Source organism: Lygodium microphyllum, chromosome 17, assembly GCF_053477565.2.
Source record: "Lygodium microphyllum isolate KBCC chromosome 17, Lygodium_microphyllum_v1.1.10, whole genome shotgun sequence".
NCBI classification, from domain to species: Eukaryota; Viridiplantae; Streptophyta; class Polypodiopsida; order Schizaeales; family Lygodiaceae; genus Lygodium; species Lygodium microphyllum.
In genome coordinates, this window is record NC_141151.1 from 145,140,237 (window position 1) to 145,152,873 (window position 12,637).

A 12,637-nucleotide genomic window follows, 5' to 3' on the forward strand; every position below is an offset into this window, starting at 1 on the left:
AGTCTCTCAAGAAAACTCGAATCGGCACGGAAATTAATCTCGGACGGCTTGCGGTTTAAAAATCTTTTTGCGAGAGCCTTTTCGATGGTTCTTGCGGGGTCTTTATGGCTTCACCGTCCCCTCTTCAAAGTTCCGGGGAGGGGTATGAAGAGGTCTTCTTGGAAATGTGGTGGGAAGGGGGCTTAAGGAGGCCCCCTCTTAGAAGCTTCTAAAGAAGCTTCTAAGAAGCTTCTGAGCTTCCACAGAAACACGTGGGGGGGTGATCCAACGTGGCGGGGCAGCCTGAGATGGCCGGGGTCAGGGTGGCAGCGATGGCGGTTCGTGGCGGTGGCTGGCGGACCGGCAGCTAGCGGCGGACTGGGCGACCTCCTCCTGCTCGGCGACCTTCAAGCTCTCTATCACAGCTGTCCTCTCCTTCAAGCTCTCTCCCACCGTTCCTCTCTCTACCACACCCCCTTGATGGGGGGTGTTTATATAGGCATGGGGGTGGGGAAGAGGGCCTCCACACACGTGGAGGACTCCCCTCATGCAGTCCCCCACTTCACTCCTTCTTGGCCATTCCCCTCCCACTCCCTCTCCTCCAGCCATGCATCGGCTGGGGGAAGGGATAATAGTAAAAGAATTTGCCTTGTATTTATCCTATTGCCCTTCCCAAGCGGTTGTTCCCTTGCGGTTTTTCGGTCCTCAACCCCGACCTTTAATTCTTGACGTGAGACCTCATTTTCGAGCGTGCAGGGTGTGGATTAGGTTACCAATAATCACGAAGTAGGGAAATACTCTTGCACAGGGTTTACATGGCGTGCGGGAAGTTAATATTTGCGGTACGGGGTACGCGGAAATATTACATTCTCTCCCCCTTAGAAGAATCGAGATGTCCTCATCTCGAGATAAACTGGGGGTATTGAAGATTGAGAGAGCTTTCATCCATCCAGGTAGCATCCTCTTCGGGATAATCTTTCCACTGGATGAGGCATTCTCTCAAGGTTCTAGATCTCAACTGTCTTTCCCTGACATCTAAAATCTTTTCCGGTCTTAGTTCAAGGATTTCTTGACTAGGCATTACAATTTGTTGGTCATCAAGTACATGATTTGGGTTGGGTACATACTTTTTTAAGAGACTAATATGGAATACATTGTGAACTTTTAGGTTATCAGGAAGTTGCAATTTATAAGCATTTGGTCCTAGGCATTTGAGGATTTTATATGGTCCACAATACCTTGGACTTAGCTTCTTGCATTTACCTAGAGATAAAGAACTCTTTTTCGGCCGTACACGAATGAAGACCATGTCTCCTTCTCCGAAGACCCTCTCTTGGCGCTTCAAATCCGCATATGCCTTTTGTCTATCTTTGGCTGCTTGTATGTCTTGTCTTATTGACCTTATTTGGTCATCCATGTCCTCCAACATTTGTCTTGAAGCTTCCACCCTTAGGGTAGGATCAGAAAAATTTAGGGGACTTCGACAATCATGACCATACAATGCCTGAAAAGGCGTCATTTGAATGCTCTGCTGGTAAGAAGCATTGTAGGCAAATTCTACTAACGGCAATTATTGAATCCACCTCTTCGGCTCACGACAGTTGTAAGCCCTAAGCATATCCTCAATGATTTGATTTACTCGCTCTGTTTGTCCATCTGTTTGGGGATGGTAGGCAGTGCTAAAACAGAGCTGAGTTCCAATAGCTTCAAAGATAGCTCTCCAGAAGTGTGAAGTGAAAAGAGAATCTCGATCGCTAACGATCCTTCTAGGTAGCCCATGTAGCTTGAATATTTCTTTGATAAACACTCTAGCAATGTCGGAGGCTTTATAGTTTTTCTTTACTGGGATCAGGTGTGCAACCTTAGTAAGCATGTCAACTACAACCATAATGGAGTTGTATCCTCCTTGGACTTGGGGTAAGCCCACCACAAAATCCATACTGATGAACTCCCATTTCATTTGGGGAATGTCAAGTGGTTGTAATTTCCCTGGCATCATGACATGTTCAGCCTTGATACGTTGGCAAGACAAACATTCGGTGACATATTTGAGGACGTCACCTTTGAGCCTCTCCCAATAATAGCTCTTCCTGACTGCATTAAGAGTTTTTGCATAGCCGGGATGTCCTGCGAAAGGGGAGTCATGAGCTTCCCACAATATCTTCTGCTTAAGTGACTGGCTTGCTGGTATACATAGCCTTGTTCTATAGTAAATAAGTCCATTGTCAACAGAAAATTCATGATACTTGGCCTGTAGCTTCAAATTCTGATCCTTGGTAGATATTTCTTTTATCATTTCTTGGTAGGCTAAGTCATGGCATGCTTCCTCTCTAGCTAATTCGAGTATAGGGTTGCTTGGCATAGATACCTTTGTAGCCAGAGATCTGCCCGTTGATGGATTCTGCAAGATTAGGGAGTTTAGGAATGCCTTGCGACTGAGCGCATCGGCAACTACATTCTCTTTCCCTGGTCGATACTTGATTTCAAAATCATATTCCTCCAATACTTCAATCCATCGGCGTTGCCTCATGTTGAGCTCGTTCTGGGTAAAAATCCATTTGAGACTCTTATGATCGGTTACTAGAGTGAACTTATTTCCCAACAGATAGTGTCTCCAAAGCTTTAGAGCATGGATGACAGCTAATAACTCCAGATCATGAGTGGCATAATTCTTTTCGTGACTCTTCAATTTCCGTGAAGAATATGCTACTGGATGACCTTCCTGCATAAGAACACACCCCAAGGCAAGAATGCTGGCATCAGTTACTACCTCGAACTCCTTATTGAGGTCAGGAAGTTTCAGAATAGGTGCGGATACCAAACATTGCTTCAATTGGTCGAAGCTATTTTGCTCGGGAGTAGACCATGTGATGGAAGTCTGCTTCTTTAATAAGTCGGTAAGAGGTGCTGCAATCAAAGCATAGTTTTTGATAAAGACCCTATACCATCCTGTCAAGCCAAGAAAACTGCATATCTCTTTGACGGATAATGGTATTGGACATTCAAGCACATCTCTAACTTTGGCTGGATCTACTGATATTCCTTCTGATGATACTATGAATCCTAGATATTCAATCTGACGCTTGAAGAATGCACACTTCTTCATTTTTGCATACAGCTTATGAGACCTCATTGTCTCCAAAACAATCCGTAGTTGAGGTTCATGATCTTCTTCCTGTTTAGAATAGACTAAAATGTCGTCAAAGAAGACAAGCACGAAGTCATCAAGATATGGTCTAAAAATATCCTGCATTAATCTATTGAAGGTGGCAGGTGCATTTGTAAGGCCGAATGACATAACCAAGAATTCAAAGTGCCCATATCTTGTATTGAAGGCCGTTTTTGGAATGTCCTCATCCTTGATCCTGATTTGATAGTAGCCTGACCTGAGATCAATTTTGGAGAAGATCTTTGCACCTTGAAGGCGATCAAGAAGCTCATCTATTCTAGGAATAGGATACTTGTTCTTGACTGTTGATTGATTCAGCCCATGGTAATCAATACATAGTCGAAGTGTCCCATCTTTCTTTTTCTGGAATAGAACTGGAGCTCCCCACGGTGAATTGCTAGGCCGGATGTAGCCCTGATCTAACAGTTGCTTGAGTTGTTCCTTCAACTCAATATCTTCCGGAATAGACATTCTATAAGGTCTCTTTGCAATTGGCGCAGCTCCAGGTATTAGCCTTATTTCATGATCAACTTCTCTTGGGGGTGGAAGTTCAGTTAATTCCTCAGGGAATACGTCAGCATATTCTTTTAGCCAAGAGGGTCCCTCATGAGACTCTTGCTTTTGATCTAACTTGTTGAGTTTGATCAAGTAAACAGGTAATCCTTTCCTAACCCCTTTTATGATCCGCGATACCTTGGCTAGCTGGATTCTCGGCACTCCTGCCTCACCTTGAGTCGTAACAAATTCTCTGTCAGAGTTTCGAAAGGAAACTTGACCCTTTCCACAGTGGATGTGGGCATCATTGGGCTTAAGCCAATCCATCCCGAGTAGACACTCATGGATCCCCAAGTTCATAACTCTGAATTTGACTGAGGTTTTCTTTCCTCCCAGATAGAACTCCTCCTTAGCAGTTTGCCTAACACAAGTTACCTGACGACCGTTTGCCAATTCCACAAGTAGGGTAGGTGCTTCTACTGTGGCTATTCCTAATCTCTTAGCACATGCTGGTGAGATAAAGGAATGTGTACTGCCACAATCAATCAAGGTTTTGAAACCTTTACCTTGATAGTCCGACGGTGTTTGGATTACCGAGAACTGGCGATTCGGCCCCTTCTTGTGTAGAGCGGCATGGACCGTCGCTCTTTCGTAATCCGCTTCCATAGTCGGATCTTCTTCTTCCTCTGCTTCACATCTTTGCCTATTGGTAATGCAGGTAGCTCTTCCCCTTCCACGGGCGGCGGCTCCCTGACCGTGGCCAATACCTTGACGGTGTTCCTCGCTGAGCTTGGGGCATTGCTTTTTGAAGTGACCGAGTTCATTGCAGTGGAAACATCGGATGTTTCGGCCATTACCGTGAGTAGGAACAAAGTTGTTGACGTTATTTGTCCTTGCTTTCTTCCTTTGTCCCTGATTGTGGCCTTGAACTCTCTTAACCTGGGGTCTAAATGCTCCTCTGCTTGGGTAGCTATAAGTCCAGTTCTTAATACTCCTTGGTTTAGCTTGCACTTCTTGAATTATAGGTGCCGCTCGAATGAGTGCATCCTGAAGATCTAAGGGTCGCATAGATTCGAGACGGGTATTTACAGGTGGATTTAAGCCTGCGCAAAATTTGGACACCTGCTGTGTCGTGTCCATTTGTGGCGCATACTTTAAGAGTGAGACAAACTTAGAGTAGTATGCGTCAAGAGTGAGTCCTAACTGTTTTAGCTCATAGAACTCATTCATTTTCTGATTACGATATGCGGGTGGCAAATATCTCCCTTGCACGGCTTGCTTTAGCTTCTCCCAGGTAACGGACCCCTCTGAAATCCCTTGATCCCTGCACCACTGTTTCCACCATAGTCTGGCTTCACCGGTGAGTTTTAATTTGGCGAGCATGGCCTGATTGGTAGGTGCAGTGCCAGCGGCTTCGAAGTAGTCCTCCATAGATTCAATCCAAATCTCAGCGTCCGACTGGACGAATCTGCCTCTCCCGTCAAACTCGGGTGGCTTTATTTGTTTGAGGAGGAACTTCTTTTCCTGGATCACAGTAGTACTTGATGTAGGGGGCGAATTTGGAACCTGTACCTGGGGTTGTGCCTGGCGTAAAAACTTTTTTAACATTATTATATGATAATTGACATTAGCTTATCTTTAGTTCAGCTAATTCGTAACTCATGAAGCAACTTGACTTTTTGCAACAACCCTGATGCACAATCGGATAGTGATAAAAAGAAGTCCTTATTTATATTTATATGGCGTAGCCTCATACAACATCTCGAGTGATGATAATCCAATCATTACATTTAGTTTGGGGAGAACAACATTGTATTGGATTTGTCTACAGGAACTGTGTAATAGTAGGGTTTTGGGTCATGTATCTTTAGGAATCGATAATTCATCGGAAGTTCGGGATATCCTTTCCGCTGGAATCCATACTTCCCATGGCGGCCCAATACCTTAATCCTATCAGCTGGAATTACACGGGTTACTTCCTCATAAACATATGAGTTTAATTCAACTCTCCGACCTCGAACATGCAAAGTTGAATTCACGTGAGCTTCCACAAAAATGAACAGCTTCACGACTTTCAAGTCTTCCAACCACTTGATCCTCTTCAGGTTGGTCTGTAGATAAGCGAACCGGTGGGCAGCTATGTAATAGATTCCTGAAGGCCCAGTCCATCTTCGCTCTATATATAGCGATGATGGATTATATATTTGCTCCAAGATGTTCATCATTTCAATTCTCTGCCTATAATGCGGAGAATGCATTGCAGTCATGAACATGATCCGGAATACCAAAAACTTGTTCCACGCCTCGTAATTCTGCAAGACAGTATTGAAGATGAGAAAATGTTTGGACAGGAACAATTTCTTTACTTCATTTTTCAATGAAATTTTTATGAAAACAATTACATTGTAAGTCGGCTCTGATACCAACTGTAACGTGTCCACTAGAATCATTCTGGACACGTCTTAGCAATCCATCGGGAAGGATGTCTAGAAAGCTCCGCCCGGCACTCCCATGGAATGTTACGGGACTTGCGATCTAGGTCTTCCCGCGTCTGCCACGTAGCGGAAGTGTCCTGGCCGTTTCCCACTTAGGATCGACCGGAATTAAGGTTTTCTAGTTACTTGTTTCGGTGATGTTGATCAACCTTCAGTTCGTCGAAGACTTTGAGAAAAGTTCCCGGCTAACCGGGACCACCCATCCGTAGGACGGACCCATGGTCCATCCTCCGCACTTTCCTCGGTTTGTTTTAGTTATGTAATTACCTACCACATTAGTTTGACATATAACAAACAGCTTCCTTGATTAACCCTGTTAAGCACTGGTTCCTTCACGTAATCTTATCACAGGACATAAAGAAAACAATGTCAAACAACTCCTTTATTATCATTATATCCTTTTATCTTTGAAATACAAGGAGTTCCCGCCCGTAGGCGTATTCATAATCCGCCCGAAGGCTATCCAGTAATCCACCAGGGATCACTAATCCAAGTTTCCGCCCGTAGACTAGTATGCGGGCCTCGAGATCCAATCCCGAGTCACGTTAGCCTCTTGTGCAGGGCCCGGAAGGCGAGGGATTTACGGCCAGAGCCCCCTCTGGCACCCAAGCGTCCTCCTGCTCCAAGTAGAACTCAACGGAGAGACCTCTCACGGCGGGTTCGGTCCACGTTCCTGGCGCGGTTAACAACCCCCTTGGTTAGGGTCAGGCAGGCAGTCGGGGGTAACTGAAGCTGCCTCTCCCTTCAGGCACCAACCTGAAGCTTTAGATATATTTTCATCCTTTAGTTCATTGAGCAAACAATGCAAACAGTCCTTTCTAAACTGTTACAAGCACAATCAATTTCAATGGTCGTTTAGCTGGCAAACTATTAAGGAGTGACTCCTTTTCTCCGAATGCAACCCGCATTGGATCCGGAATCAATTGCAACTTGGCAAGATTCCTATCATTCTTGGGTTAGGGCCATACCCTACCAATACTTTAGGTCCTGTTGTGGTAGATTCCAGCGACCATGTCGCTTTAGTTTATTGTCTGGTCATTTGCTTCAAGGCAAATACCTAACTTTCCTTTTCCTTGGCAATTATTCCCCAAGAAAAGTAAGTAACAGGATGATTACTCATCCTCTTATAAGTTAAATTCTTTCAATGACTTGCCAACCTCATTTCGAGAGATGACAAAACTCTCTTGTGGACAAATCTCAAGTCTATACGATGTTGCAACCTTTTTGCACATGCGTTCCATCATTCCACGGGATCATTCTAACCAATTGCTTAGCGTTTTCCGGTCACGGAATTTACCTCCAGCCGAGTGGCAGGGTTTTAGGGTATCCTCCAAACCATTCCTAATTCTGTTGGCCCATGATCCTAAAAATAGGCAACTCCGTCGCAGTTTCATCATTTTAAACGAATGATCCTTGGGATAAACCTTAGATCATTTCATGCATGAACATCCAATTGATTCGACATTTCGTGAACGTGTGTAAGATCTTTGGGTTTGCGGTTTTAGACTTGGCAACAAGTGTAAAACTAGGTCGAAATCTTATTGCACTTGGCACTTGGGATACCTATCATATCGACTGAGCCATGCCCATATGAATCCCTTGTGTTTTAGGTTACTTAGACAACTCAATATACTTGTAGTGCGACAAGGATGAACCTTCTAAAGGTAATAAACTACATCTAATGGAGAACAATAGTTACAACTACACCAATACGCGTAAACATGCAATTTATTGCTTTTACGCATCACATGGTTTATGATAATTTTATCTTTCCTTGGTGTAGCAAAAATGCATGATAATCTGGATACTAACTTTTCCTAGGACCTACTAGGTCTTACATTAATAATCATACCTACAACCTTGTTGTCTACTTTCGAATCTTATGCTTTGACGAACCATGCAACCTTTCCTAAATGCGGTTTGTGATGAATGACGTTTTCACATGATGACTATGCAATACCCAACATTCTCCTAGCTACAATGTAGTTTAACGAAGTTTATACCAAACTAAAGCTAGTGTTAACTCATTCCATTTTACATGCTATTTGCAAGTCCATCATTTCCGTACTCTATTATTTCTTTTCGGATAATATCTCTTGGTGTTAACCTTGCCTCATGAAATCATTACGAGAAGGATGTTGCCTAACATGCGGCACACACTTATTTCTACCATGTCTAGGACGAAAGATAATGCACTTATAAATCCCATTTCCTTGCCTAGGATTAGACTCATTACTTTGATAATGTACCAAAACTACATGCAACTAGCCTTCTACTAGTTCAAATTCATGACATAATTCAACCTTGCCTAATGTTCAAGAGATGCTTTATCAAATGTGTTTTTTCCCAATTTCCATATGCTTTAAAATTAGGCGTAAAAATGCAATTTCCTTTATGAGATAAGCACGCCTAATCATGCGAGAATAACTCGAAAGAACTTGGACTTGAGGACTCGGGGAGATGTCCACTTGTATATTCGGAGATGAGCCTCCCGCGGTCGCTCCTTGTGATCTTTTTGGGGCCATTGTAGACGTGGATTCGACTTATGATTTGCCCTTGCGGTCTACGAAGTGACTGGCCTCGGAATGCGGCCTTCCGACCTTTGCCTTTATCCTTGTATGCGGAAGATTCCTTTTCGGGATGGTACTTGTGGCAAAGGTTTTAGGAGTCTCTCAAGAAAACTCGAATCGGCACGGAAATTAATCTCGGACGGCTTGCGGTTTAAAAATCTTTTTGCGAGAGCCTTTTCGATGGTTCTTGCGGGGTCTTTATGGCTTCACCGTCCCCTCTTCAAAGTTCCGGGGAGGGGTATGAAGAGGTCTTCTTGGAAATGTGGTGGGAAGGGGGCTTAAGGAGGCCCCCTCTTAGAAGCTTCTAAAGAAGCTTCTAAGAAGCTTCTGAGCTTCCACAGAAACACGTGGGGGGGTGATCCAACGTGGCGGGGCAGCCTGAGATGGCCGGGGTCAGGGTGGCAGCGATGGCGGTTCGTGGCGGTGGCTGGCGGACCGGCAGCTAGCGGCGGACTGGGCGACCTCCTCCTGCTCGGCGACCTTCAAGCTCTCTATCACAGCTGTCCTCTCCTTCAAGCTCTCTCCCACCGTTCCTCTCTCTACCACACCCCCTTGATGGGGGGTGTTTATATAGGCATGGGGGTGGGGAAGAGGGCCTCCACACACGTGGAGGACTCCCCTCATGCAGTCCCCCACTTCACTCCTTCTTGGCCATTCCCCTCCCACTCCCTCTCCTCCAGCCATGCATCGGCTGGGGGAAGGGATAATAGTAAAAGAATTTGCCTTGTATTTATCCTATTGCCCTTCCCAAGCGGTTGTTCCCTTGCGGTTTTTCGGTCCTCAACCCCGACCTTTAATTCTTGACGTGAGACCTCATTTTCGAGCGTGCAGGGTGTGGATTAGGTTACCAATAATCACGAAGTAGGGAAATACTCTTGCACAGGGTTTACACGGCGTGCGGGAAGTTAATATTTGCGGTACGGGGTACGCGGAAATATTACATTCATGATGCATGGACAGCCCATGCACCTAGAAGGAATTCGGGATCATGTTGATTTTCAGCTCATTACAGCAAAGAAACTCAAAAGGGTATTTAAGAAATGCTCACTAATCTTTGTCTTGCAATTGAATAATGACAATTCAGGTCAGTCCCAATAGTATCTATTGATTCAGCCTTGTAGGGCCTCCTTGAGGAGTATAGTGATCTATTTCAAATGCCTACAGCCCTTCCCCCTAAAGAGGCAAGTGGACCACCCACTTGATTTAGAGCTCCATTCTAAGCCAGTAACAAGCCACCTTACAGACTCTCCAAATCTAAACGTAAAGAGGTTGCAAAGCAAGTCAAGGATCTATTGGAAATGGGTTTCATTGAACCATGTTTTTTCCCTTATGAATCCCCTTTTCTGTTAGTTAAGAAGAAAGATGGCTCTTCCCACATGTGCATCAACTACAAAGACTTGAATAAAATAACGTGATGAAGAACCACTACCCCATCCCACGGATTGATGACTTGCTAGATGAGTTGAAGGGGCATGATTTTTCATTAAGATTGACTTACGCTCTGGCTACCATTAGATTCTTATGAGGGAGGGAGATGAGATCAAAATGGACTTCAGTATAGATCGTGGACAAACCCCGAAACATTCACTGGGAGCATTGGGCGGCAATGCTTAGATTTTTTTCTCAATGAACCGCTAAAACGTGCTTGGAGAGCCGATAGGCGGGCACATTACAGTTGGTATAGAGCGAAACTTTGTAATGATATATGATTGATTAATGCATGGTTCATAGATATATTCTAAATAGAATAACCTAAATGGTATGGCTTGATTGTCACGAACCTTCTTTACTACTGACATGCAAAAGAAGAAATTTCTTCTCAAGAAAATTAAGGCACCCGAGTTTAATGGAGAAGGGTTAGAGGTTGCAGCAGAGGCGAAGACATGGATTGAGTCAATGGATGACTATTTCTCTGCTTCGGGAACTGCCTCTACCAATCAAGCAATGATAGTCAAACTTAAGTTAGTTGGCCAGGCTCAGATATGGTGGAAGAAATGGTATAAAGATCAAGGTATTTTCGAGGCCACTATCACTTGGGCTTAGCTAAAAGATGTTGTACGCAGACGATACCTTCCGCCAACCTATCAAACTTTGAAGATGAATGAATTCTTCAAGCTCAAGTAGCTGGAATTAACCTTGGAAGCTTACTACTCAAAGTTTGTAACCCTACTAAAATATGCACCACCTATGGATATCGCGTAGTAAGTATCCAAGCTTTGCCATGGACTAAACACTCCTTTGAACCACCATCTTGAAGCAATGCATTCAACAAACTTGCAAGATGCATTACTTCGAGTGAATCCAATCGTCCAAGATCTTAAATTGTGCAATTGTAGTAAAGATGATTCCCGAGATCAAGACAAGAGATGCCACTGTGCGGAGAGATAGGGTACATTCGTAGGAGATGTCCCTACCGTCAATGCTTCCATTGTAATGAGCTAGGACACATCCAAGCGCACTTCCGTAATCAATGCATATATAGAGGAATGAATAACTACGTCAATTGTCCCAATAGAACTCAAAGAGAACTTGAGCTTACAAGAAGAAAATCCTACCAAGGACTACAAGAACCTTGTGACCGCAAGTGATAAATCTCCGTGTTGTATCTATTGCAAGGAGTTAGGTTATTTCAAAAGGAAATGTCCAGAGCACCCTAAACATCGATGCTTTGAGTCCCACAACATTGGACATAACTACGTCAATTGTCCCAACAGAACTCAAAGAGAACTTGAGCTTACAAGAAATGAAGCTGTACAAGCTCAAGTGATCTAGAACCTACAAGGAAATTATCCAATACTTAGGAAAAATCTAGAAGATATTCATAAGATGTAATTATAATAAATTTTCTATTGTAATCAAGACTCCAATATATCAAATACAATAGATTGTTGTTTTAAAAGACCGCTGTCGTATTGCTGCGCATTCGAGATGTGAAAACCACCCGAAAGTTGTGTGTGCGATTTAATACTTTATGCACACTTAGTTGTTGTGATTACATTTATTCTCTGCGTATGAGTATAGTAGCGAGTATGAAGGGTTGCTTTCAGTCTATGTTGAACAGGATCAAGGAGACAAGACAATACAATTATTCAAACAAATGCATGAGGAGGATATCTCTTTGGATAGTATCACACTTGTCTGCACCTTAAAAGCTTGTGGCATGGCTGGAGCTATAAACAAGGGCCAAGAAATACATGCTGAGATTGATAGGATAGGGCTATTGAAGACAAATGTGGATGTGGGCATAGCATTAATTGATATGTATGCTAAATGTGGCTGGCTGGCAGAGGCACAAGCAGTGTTTAATATGCTTCCTTATCGAGATCTAGGCACATGGAATGTCCTAATCACAGGATATGCACAACTTGGAAAGGCTGAAGATGTATTTTATATATTCGTCAAAATGAGGGCACAAGGCATAAAACCAAACTTGATAACATTCAGTAGTGTGCTTAAAGCATGCAGTCACACAGGTCAACTGGGCCTATTAGGCGAGGCAGTAGCAGTTATAAAGAAGATGCCATATTCAGCTAACCTTGTGTTGTGGCTTACTGTTTTGGGTGCTTGTCAGAAGTGGGGCAATGTGGAACTCGGAATGCAGGCCTTCGAACATGCATTGTAATTGAATAAGAAGAATCCAGTGGCTTATGTCTGTATGTCTAATATATACTCGGATGCTGAAAGGGAAAAGGAGCCGTGCTTTGAGGGGAAAAAGAGAAGCTTTTGGGCTATTTTTAAAAGGAGGCTTTGCCACGGATGGCTATTTTTGAAAAAGAAGGCTTTTGGGGGAAAAAAAGGGAGAATTATGAAGAATTAAAAAAAAAATAGAATTCGGAGGGGAGAAGGAGTCGACACGCAGGGATTGGAGCGCGGACTGAGGCGGAGTCGTATGTAAGAGGGAGGATTGGGGAAGAAGATTGGAAGGAAAA